At 42.7% G+C, this 11,074-nt stretch overlaps 1 pseudogene; it reads left to right on the forward strand.

Moving 5' to 3' along the window:
- Positions 1-3,918: 3,918 nt before the first annotated feature.
- LOC134953206 (5S ribosomal RNA) lies at positions 3,919-4,037 on the forward strand (annotated as a pseudogene).
- The last annotated feature ends 7,037 nt before the right edge of the window (positions 4,038-11,074 follow it).

The raw sequence follows: 11,074 nt of genomic DNA on the forward strand, positions 1-11,074 counted from the left end.
AGATGGTTGCAGATCTTGCTGTGGAAGCAAGATCTACGTCCATCCCTGAATAACCTCCAGGCAGCACTTATATATTAATAATGCGGTGACATGGCTTGGCCCTTAGCACACACAAGTTTGAAATTAATCGCCAACTTATAGAGCTGTATGGTGGTAATGTCATGTCATGGAAACATGTTTGGTTTTGGTGCACATCCTTTGATAACTGCAGGACAGACATTAAAGATCAGCAATCCAGTTGGCCAGGCCATGTCCACCACAGATGACAATTTGTGCCGCATTGAAGGTCTTATTCAGGCGATGCATTCGAGTTTGTGATATTGTTAACAAACTGAACATCTCAGTGCACAACATTGTTTATGAACAACTGGGGTACAGGAAAAGTGTCACGCTGGGTACTGAAGCAACTCACAGAAGTTCACATAACCAATAGAATGAAATTGTTGCTTGTGCATTTGGCATGGTGACATGAGGAGGGAGCACATTTTGTTACAGTTGATGAAATGTGGGTGCATAATGTGACACTGGAGATGAAACAAGCATCCATAACATGGAAATAGGCATTGTTCCCACCTTCAAAGAATTTCATCTACAAAGAAGGGCATGGCAACTGTGTTTTGGGACCACAAGGATGTGCTTGATAATTTCCTAACCAAGGGAGATACTGTGAATGCTAACAGCTATTCTGGCACATTGGGGTAAATTTACAAAATCTTCTAAAAGTGAAAAGAGATGATGTTTCCATAGCTACCAATCAGATTCCGTCTATCATTTTCTAGGATGCAATAGAGAAATAATAGACAGAATATGATTGGTTGCTATGAGCAACATCACCTCTTTTCACTTTTAGAAAATTTAGCAAATTTATCCCATTTAGCCGGTTGTGGAGGGCAATTTGTTGAAAATGATTTGGGTTGCTGCGAACAGGCATTGTATTGCTGCATGATAATGTACATACTCAGCTAACCGCACAGGTGGAAGGCGATTCCCAATCAATGGTGAAGTTCATAAAGACATCATGTCCTTGCTTCAGGTGCTTGACACTGATTTCTTATATGCTGGGATAGATGAATTGGTGTACTGTGGGAGCAGATGTTAGACAAGTATGGGGACTATGTGGAAAAATAATCTGTACCGAGACCATACTATTGCTTATACATATATAAACAAATTGAAAAAATGTACACAACGAGAGGTCTTGTTACCTTATTTATTGAACCACCCTCATACAACCAGTCATCTAACTCCCATCTCTTTTATGCAAGCTTTACCAACTGCAGGGTGCAGTGTCAGGCACCCTACAAGACACATGCGTCCTTGATGATGGCACCACTCAAACATCCACAGTTACAGCCCTGATTAATTTTTTTGTGCTTTCTGGAGCACCAGGTAGTGAATCTAAACTTTACGGAATAACAGGATACATAAGTTTACATAATTTTACATAATTAGCATTTACCTTTTTTTATACAACCTAACAATGTTGTGTTCAAATGGAGAAATTACATTTCTGCAATGAGTTCTATAAAATACACATAGCACTTATGTACGGAAATAATGGAATGTCCACACAGGTTTTTGTTGAACCACCATGCTGTAGTTTCACCAAATTGTCTGGATGGCACAAAACAATTGTGGTTCCAGCAGTCGCATCATCCATGTCACTGGCTGTAAACTGGTCACCTACCTAGTGACCAGCCAGCTAACCCAGCATCAGTCGCACTGATCCCAACACCAGAAAGTCCATTTAAGCCTTTTCCCCAAGCACTAAATAGTCACACCCCTGTGAAACACCTGTGTGTGTAGGCTAAGTGGATATTTCACCCTGTCTATGCCATAAGACTGTAATCTCAGACACCGTGGCCTCGGTCGCACTCAGTTACAATTATTATACTCTTTATTAACAGGTACTCATTTTTGAATATACAAACTAAATCCTGTTAGTTCTTATTTATAACCAAGCAGCAGGACCCCATATCTGCCTATCATTTCCTTTCTGATCTGTTGCCACATTTCCTCCTCTATAATCAATAATTTTGAGACACTGCCGGCAATTTTCTGTCATCGATACAAGTATCATTATTCAGCTAAGCAGTGCTATTCATGTCTTTAGACTATGCGGTCCTACTCACCATGTTATAATAAATCACATCATTTATTTTCCTTATTCATAAGTTGCCCTGATATCCACTATATGTGCATACGCTTATATGCACATGCATAAGGGATAAAGTTGTGTGCAAGTGTAGTTTACAATACGTGTATTCCATCACCACACATGATCGCACAGTAAGATATGCTATAGTATACCAGACACCGTGGCCTCGGCCGCATTTACTCATATCTACTTTCTTTATCAATAGTTATTTACTAAGTTTCGGTATTCAATAAATTCTTTTAGTTTATTGATAACCAGGCATTATGACCCCATATTCGCCCACCATCTTCCTTCCGGTCTGTGGCTACATCTTCTCTCCAATAAGCATTTACCTTGAGCCACTACCTGCAATTATCCGTCATTTATATAAGGTTCATTATTTAATAAAGCAGCTTTACTCATGTCTGCAGACTACGCTGTCCTATTCATTAAGCTATAACAAACCGCATCACTATTTCTTCTTATTCATAGAGCATATTGGCAGGCCTCTATTAATATTAACTCTATCTCCTTTTGTTCACTTATTTCTTGATTTATTAACTCAATTGTTCATTATATACACCTGCAGCGGCAATTTCATGATTTACATTCGTACTACATTTTGATACTACATTTTGGATATGAGTAACTAGATATAGGTTAAGATTATTATTATGGTTGTGTTTTAACCCCCCTTGTCTGTCTTAATTTTATTTCTTTTTATGTGCTATGGTTCTCCTCGTTAAGCAATAATCGATTCAAGTGCAACTTATGATTTATCCGGAGCATCCGAGTCTCAGGATTCCAGCAGCTAATCAAGGGACACACCCCCTCATTGATTGGATGATCCAGCTCAGCCCACGTTTAAAAACCGCTGGGATCCAGACCTCAACAGGAAGTGATCAAGCCCCGCGGATGGGTGAAACGCGTCTTCCGACCTCTCCTTTTAGTGGCTGACAGGAGCAGCGGACGTCCTCCCACACCTGCCTGTGTTTTGCGCATCTCCTGGCTCCCCGCCTCTGTGCTGACCAGAACAACGGACGGCTTCTCGTACCCGCTTGGGTCTTCACCAGGCCGGCGGCAGCTGTACTCCCTCACTGATCGAGACGGGCTACAGTGTTGTACAAGGGGATATTCTACCCTTACACCCAGCGCGGGTAATATCAGTTTTTTCTATACCTCTCACCACGATAAATTTGTTGAATGGTGGAAATTACTAGATTGTGGCCCGCACTGTTTGGACATTAATTTCATTAGCTCGTGTGAGCAACAGTTTATTGGACTTATCACACTTACCATTACTACATTGGAATCAGTATTGGCAGGTTTTTTAGGCCTTAAGGTGTATCTCTAGCCTTTATCATTTACATAAATATCAGCAATATTTATCTATTTTATGATATTGCTATTATCTCAGTTTATTATCAATGTACACATGTATTGTGATATTGGCAGCGATTTTCTCTGAATCCTAACAGGCCTCTTCGAGTCAGGAGACACCTCTGTATACTTGTTACATTGTTATCCTTTCATCTGGCTCTGTTTCTTTATCACAGACATCCTATATTTGGATACATTCTACTTGTTACATTGTTATCTTCTTTCACCTGTCTCTGTTTCATGGACTCTCACCATTGATTCAGGGCTATGTCCCTGTCTAACATTGGCAGCAGCTCCATCTGGTTTCCTCTATTGGCCTATTGCTGTCATCTTTTCTGAATAACTGTGTAATTCGTGAACTCTCATCAGTGATTCCAGAGCTTTCAATCATTGTTTACTCTCTCTATTATCATACCACACTGGAAACGCCCGAAGCCGTCCGATCTCGGTAGCTAATCAGTGTTGGGCTGGGTCAGTACTCAAGTGGGTGACCATTGAGGAATACTCAGTTTAGTAGAGCCTCTATTGGTTCAGTACGCTCAGTGTCTAACACTGACAGCAAATTCACTCTGCCATCTCATTTTCCACTCTTTTTCTTTCCTCCCTAAATTGGCTGGTGATGATATGCATGTCCATCTCTAATATAATTAGTATCTAGACTGTATTATTTGTTTATTTTTGACATAAAACACAGGACAGGGCTCCACTTGCCATTTGAGCGTACCGCTTAATATCGAAGCTATTGCTTATAATATCCAGAATTTACTCCGTCAGCCGGAATTTAGTTTCTATCTCATATCAGCACTTGGTGCTATTTGAATACATTGTCACTTGTTGACTGTTATTTTCTTCATGAACCACTGATTATCTTAATTTTGTGAAACCATTAAAAGTTGATTTTTAAACTATTCTGACCAATCTATATATTGTTTAAAGTTAAGAGTGCGCCCACAAAAGAGTCTTCTTTTTTCCTTGTTGTTTTATGTTTCATTACTAACTCAGGGTGCACCGCCAAATAATATTAGAATTAGAAAACAGTGGCCCTCATTCCGAGTTGTTCGCTCGGTAATTTTCTTCGCATCGCAGCGATTTTCCGCTAATTGCGCATGCGCAATGTTCGCACTGCGACTGCGCCAAGTAAATTTGCTATGCAGTTAGGTATTTTACTCACGGCATTACAAGGTTTTTTCTTCGTTCTGGTGATCGTAATGTGATTGACAGGAAGTGGGTGTTTCTGGGCGGAAACTGGCCGTTTTATGGGTGTGTGTGAAAAAACGCTGCCGTTTCTGGGAAAAACACGGGAGTGTCTGAAGAAACGGGGGAGTGTCTGGGCGAACGCTGGGTGTGTTTGTGACGTCAAACTAGGAACGAAACTGACTGAACTGATCGCAGTTGCCGAGTAAGTGTGGAGCTACTCAGAAACTGCTAAGAAGTGTCTATTCGCAATTCTGCTAATCTTTCATTCGCAATTTTACTATGCTAAGATTCACTCCCAGTAGGCGGCAGCTTAGCGTGTGCAAAGCTGCTAAAAGCAGCTTGCGAGCGAACAACTCGGAATGAGGGCCAGTGTTTTCTTTCAATTATTCTATTTTGGTATTTAGAAAATTATTTTCTGACATTCATTATATCCTGTGCGGTATTCCCTCCTGTCCATGATAAGACTGTAATCTCACATGGAAGGCATTAACATCTCTCACAAAAGACTGGGACAAACAATTCAGTTTGTCACAATATATAGTATATACACACACATACTGTACATGCAGTGACTGTGCTAAGCAATATGACAACAGGATTGTTTTTAAATACATTAGTTATATGAAATAAAATACAGTGACCATATTATCCCTTTTACCTGAGACGCTCATGGATTACACAGGTTCTGTTGCTGGCTGACTTTAAGCCGACATTTCAGCTGGTTTTTAATCATCCACAGAACCTGTGTAATCCATGAGTGTCCAGGGTAAAAGGGATAATATGGTCACTCTAAATAAAACAAAAAATGTTATGTACTTATCTACATTTAGTGTTGTCCCATTCTGGACTCACACAGCTGCAGAAGATATCCCACAGAGAAGATCCCAAGCTACAGAGGAGACAGAGAAAGTGCTCACTGCTGAGGGGCTTTCCGAACTCCCTGTGTATAAATTGCTGCATCTTCACATGCATTTTTTATCCTTTAAAATAGTCCCTCCATATCCATATTGAAGTGACCAGAAATGACAATAACTGGTTACCATTTTCTATAATAAAGCTGCAAAATTTGTTTTCAGTGCTACCAGCTGAGAGACATCATCATCATTAAGAAAATCATGCTACAAATAAATAACATGTCATGACACAGAAGGTACAAATATCCCTGCCCAGATGAGCTTACAATCTAAGAGGTATTGGGGAACACATGATAGTGGGCTAACAGTTGAAGTTGGTCATTGTGAATGTGAGTGGCTATTGTAAGGCAGAAGCATTATTAGATATTGCTATTAAAGCTGTTAAAGCTGTTACTGGAAGCTGGTATTTCTGTGAAGCTACCAGTAATGTTGGAATTAGGAGAAACAGTTAAAGTGGAAGGTGGAGACGCGATAGATGAAGCAGTCAGTGCAAAATGTCAAGACAGTCAGATACTGTTATATTGACTGTTCTATACCATTCATCCCAACAGATAATTCTTTCTCTTCTAGTTCTGGAAAGGTTTTTGTTATTGTGCTGCCTGGACACACCTGTGGTCATATGTCAGCTCACAGTAGTTGTGTGTCTTTAATATTTCTCTTTCATTGGCATCGGGACACATGGAAAACTTTTAAAGGAAAGAAAGCCCAGACAGTAGGAGGGGAGGCCTGTACTCATCATGATGTCTGAACATCTGGGCTTAAGATATCTTGTTATTGAAATTAACAAAAAGGAGATCATTGAATCACAGACAGAGGAGTAGACAATCTTGTCAACACTGACATTAATGCAAAGTTCTGGCAGTTAGTTTTTGAGGAAACAAAATATTTCAATATACTTTAAGGTTTCAATGGAACAAACTCCTAAAAATGATCCATGCACGATTCTACACAAGATAATACACAACATACTGTATTACAAAAATACAACACACACAGCTATCACTTGCCATTATCTATGGGGATCATTCCGAGTTGTTCGCTCGCAAGCTGCTTTTAGCAGCTTTGTACACGCTAAGCCGCCGCCTACTGGGAATGAATCTTAGCTTCTTAAAATTGCGAACGAAAGATTCGCAATATTGCGATAAGACATCTCTGTGCAGTTTCTGAGTAACTCGAGACTTACTCTGCATCTGCGATCAGTTCAGTGCTTGTCGTTCCTAGTTTGACGTCACAAACACACCAAGCGTTCGCCCAGACACTCCTCCGTTTCTCCAGCCACTCCCGCGTTTTTCCCAGAAACGGTAGCGTTTTTTCGCACACACCCATAAAACGGCCAGTTTCCGCCCAGAAACACCCACTTCCTGTCAATCACATTACGATCACCAGAACGAGGAAAAAACCGTGAGTAAAATTTCTAACTGCATAGCAAATTTACTTGGCGCAGTCGCAGTGTGGACATTGCGCATGCGCACTAAGCGGAAAATCGCTGCGATGCGAAGAAATTTACCGAGCGAACAACTCGGAATGACCCCCTATATACACTGTGTATAAATGTGAAACCCCTCACTCACTCACTTACTCACTCACTTCTCATCACTAATTCTTTTACTTCCTGATATGTTAGGAAGATGAAATTTAAAATAGGTATACCGCAGGGGGGAAATAGGAAAACTATGTAATTCGAATTTTTGAAACCCTGCCCTAAGGGGATAAAAAGGGTGTTGACATAATGACGTATTTACTAATGTGTGGCTTGTGTTTTGGGAATGATAATGTCCAAACGGACAATCAGATTAAAATTTGGATTGCACCTTCAATGTGTAGAATTTAATGAACTACAAAAATGTGAAAACCCTCACTGACTGACTGACTTACTCATCACTAATTCTGTTACTTCCCGATATCTTAGGAAGATGAAATGTAACATAGGTATTCCGCAGGTGGGAAATAGGAAAACTACGTAAATATAATTTTAATAAACCCCCCCTAAGGATATGAAAAGGGGGTTGACATAATTAAGCCATTACCGATGCGTGGCTTGCGTAGAACAATAACACCCAAACGGACAATCAGATCAAAATTTGGAATGCACCTCCAATGTGTAGAATTTAAGAAACTACAAAAATGGTCCTGTCACTTTTTACCGTATCTGCTATGGGTGCTCCTCGGGTAACGAAAAGAACCATGGATTAATATTTACTTACTTTAAGACATCTCAAATTTACAGCTCTATAGATTTACCAAATTTTTAACACTCATTTTTATTTACAACCGTGAAAATCAGAAATGCCCATGTTAAGAATGAGTAGAACAGCTAGTTTTAAGTACAAAGCCTAGGAGGCATTTTCCAAATCTGGAACAACTTGATCTATAGTAAAGGGCTCTACACACTTGGCGATTTGGCCAATTTGATGACCAACAATATCATCGTTAGACGATTTTTCATCAACAATTTTTTACATACACACTGAATGATTTTTCTGCCCGATTTGGACAATGTGACATTACATTACATCGATAGCATTCAAATTTGCTTTCAGGTATAAATGATGATAGAACAACGATGAACAACTATGGGGAAGCGCAATGTTCATCGTTGGTGTATCCACACTGAACAATATGAATGATTTTTCGTTGATTTTTTTAACTATATCGTTCATATCGTCCATCATTATCGCCAAGTGTGTAAGGCCCTTATGTCTACTAAATCTGGACAATAATTAGAAAGTGGATTCATCAAATATTTTGTCAAGGGAAACATAATAGCAGATTCTCATTATTTAATGTATGTGTTTATAAAAGGTATAAACAAGCACCAAAATAACTTCTGTAAGTGCAAGTGTTCAGCACACAAGTGTGATTCCATATTGTGATAACATAGAAAATCCAACAGACTTTCCTACTTGACTTTCATTAGTACAATCTTACAAAGTACAATAATTAAAATACGTGGTCTACATTTATTAAAGCAAACTTTCGTACTCTAAGTTGCCAAGACAGTAAGATAAATATACTATTAATGTATTATCTAAATCTAAGTTTTAAGATATCTGTGGAAATTAAATGATTCAATTCAATGTACAGTTCATTTTTCAATACTCTACAGTATGTACAGTATGGAACCAAACAGGAGAAAAGCTAACATGTTATACTAAGCCTATGTCTGTTTGCTGCTCACTTTGTCATTATGAGCCTTTATCTGGAATATTGCTACCTCTATATTATTTGCCTGGTATTCATGTTTAAGGCCTGATTGGACTTACTATATTGGATGTTTGAAATTTAAATTTCTCCAGATAATGGAATTTATATAAGAATTTGGATACCATTGCTAAAATATAATACAGTCAGTTTAGAATGTATCTTATTTTTTTACACACGTCCCCTGATAAACCCTTTTTTTCTACTGTTAAATAGTGATCCAAATAGCAGTTACAGGAGGAAAGGCTCTGTGACCATCAGGGGTGCCAAGTGGGGTAGGGGCAAATAAGTTTGTGGGCCCAATTCTACTGTGTGGCTGCAGTGGTGAATTATAATGATAGTGTAAGAGGGGTGGCGGTGCGGTGTGGTGATGCCTGCTGCCATGCAGGTGTAGTTTCGCTACTCACCAGGCGCCGCTCTTCTCTCACCTTCAGGTACCGGAACCTTCGACGGACCTGGCAATCTTCAGTCGGATCCGGACATGGCGAATCCCTCTCGGAGCTGACGGATGAACGAGCTGAGGAAAAAATAGTCTACCTTAAGGGGGGGTATCAACCATTCTTCCACCGAAAGATGGGATACCCCAGGGGTGACGGTGACCTTCACCGGTTGGGTGAAAGGTCATCACTGGCACAAAGCCTCAGCCACCCAGAATTCACACACTCGCACTCTCGCGCATAGTGTGATGATGGGGTTCTCACGTCCGTGAGCAAACCCCTATTCCGGCGCTCGGGGACAGACAAAGGGACAAACGTACACAGATGCTACTCACCATCAGTTCCGCATCGCGATCATCTTCTTCTCTTACAGGTCCCTGTAAGGAGGCAAATAAACAAGCAAACAGCCGTGCAGGCCCTAACTTTAACCTAATGTCACACCCCTATATTAACTACAACGGCAGAGCCCTCAAGCTCTGTGGGTGTGGTGCAACAAAACTAAACACAGACTTAACAAGCTCACACTTTGCCCTGCACAGTAACAACATACGTCACAATACACATTGCCAGCAACTACCACGGTGCTGTCCCTTTGAGTACCCGAATCAGAACACCAGGTAGTGGGGGCTGCACAGCTCACCCACCTCCCGTATTCTTTCTTTCCAGGGGCCCAGGCCGAGCGGGCCTGCCTACCTAAACACCTTGGGGTGGACTGGGCCTAGTGCCCAGTGCCCCCTTTATCCACCTTTGGGGAGGGCCACTTATGGACTGGGCCTAGTGCCCCCTATTTGATCACAGGCCAGAGGCCTGACTTTATCCCTTGGGCCTAGCGTCCGCCTAACTTGTCGCCCGTTGGGTGACCTGGGCCTAATGCCCTGGGTCACCTTATATCCCTCACCACCAAGATACACTAGGGCCTAATGCCCTCTAAAGTCCCCACAGGCCTATTGCCTGAATTGCCAACGGGCCTAATGCCTGCCTAACATGCTGTTGAGGTGGCTTGGGCCTAGCGCCCAAACCTCCAAATCAAATGGTGACCCCAAACTCCTAACTGCGCCACAGGCCTAGTGCCTGAACTGTGCCCACGGGCCTAATGCCCGTCCGTGATGGTCTAGGGAGGAAAAGGGGAGGGGGTGCGAGTAGCCTCACTGAGGCCTCACCTGATCCGTGGGTCTCCGGCGCCCTCTTCTGCTGCTGACCCGTCCTGGCCAGCGGCGCCGCCTCCGCTCTCCAGCGTCCAGCCGCCGCTGGACATCCTCCTTCTGCAGCCCGCCGTCTTCTGGCCTCTTCAGCGGCCACCGGAGCTCTTCTTCAAATGGCCGTCGTCTTCTCCTCCGCGCCGGTCTCTCTTCTGCGCTCCTGCGCGCCGACTTCCTTCTCTGGGTCCCGGCCGCTTCTTCTTCTTCTTCCGCGCTCTTCCGCGCACTTCTCCTCTTTGGCTCCCGCCCGGCGTCTGACGTCAGATGCCGGGGGCAGGGCCTATGACACGGCGAGCGCCGATTGGCTCGCAGCGCCCTTCTCCGTTTGGCCAGCACCCGCGAGCCGCTATTGGCTCGCGGTCGGTGCTGGATTTGAAAGGCCGCGGGTGGCGCTTTCCATTGGCGGCCAAATAGGCGCCAAGTTTGAAGCACCGCCGCGCCGCTGCCCGACGCCGCTCCTCGACCGGTGCAGGGAACCGATACACAGTCCCTGCACCGGACACCGGCCGCTGCTGCACAACCAGCGCTGGGGACAGACAAGCTGCCCCAGCGCTGTCCACCCGTGCGCTCTGCAGGGGACACAGATCCCCTGCACTCTGCAGCTGCAAC

Source organism: Pseudophryne corroboree, chromosome 8, assembly GCF_028390025.1.
Source record: "Pseudophryne corroboree isolate aPseCor3 chromosome 8, aPseCor3.hap2, whole genome shotgun sequence".
Classification (NCBI taxonomy): domain Eukaryota; kingdom Metazoa; phylum Chordata; class Amphibia; order Anura; family Myobatrachidae; genus Pseudophryne; species Pseudophryne corroboree.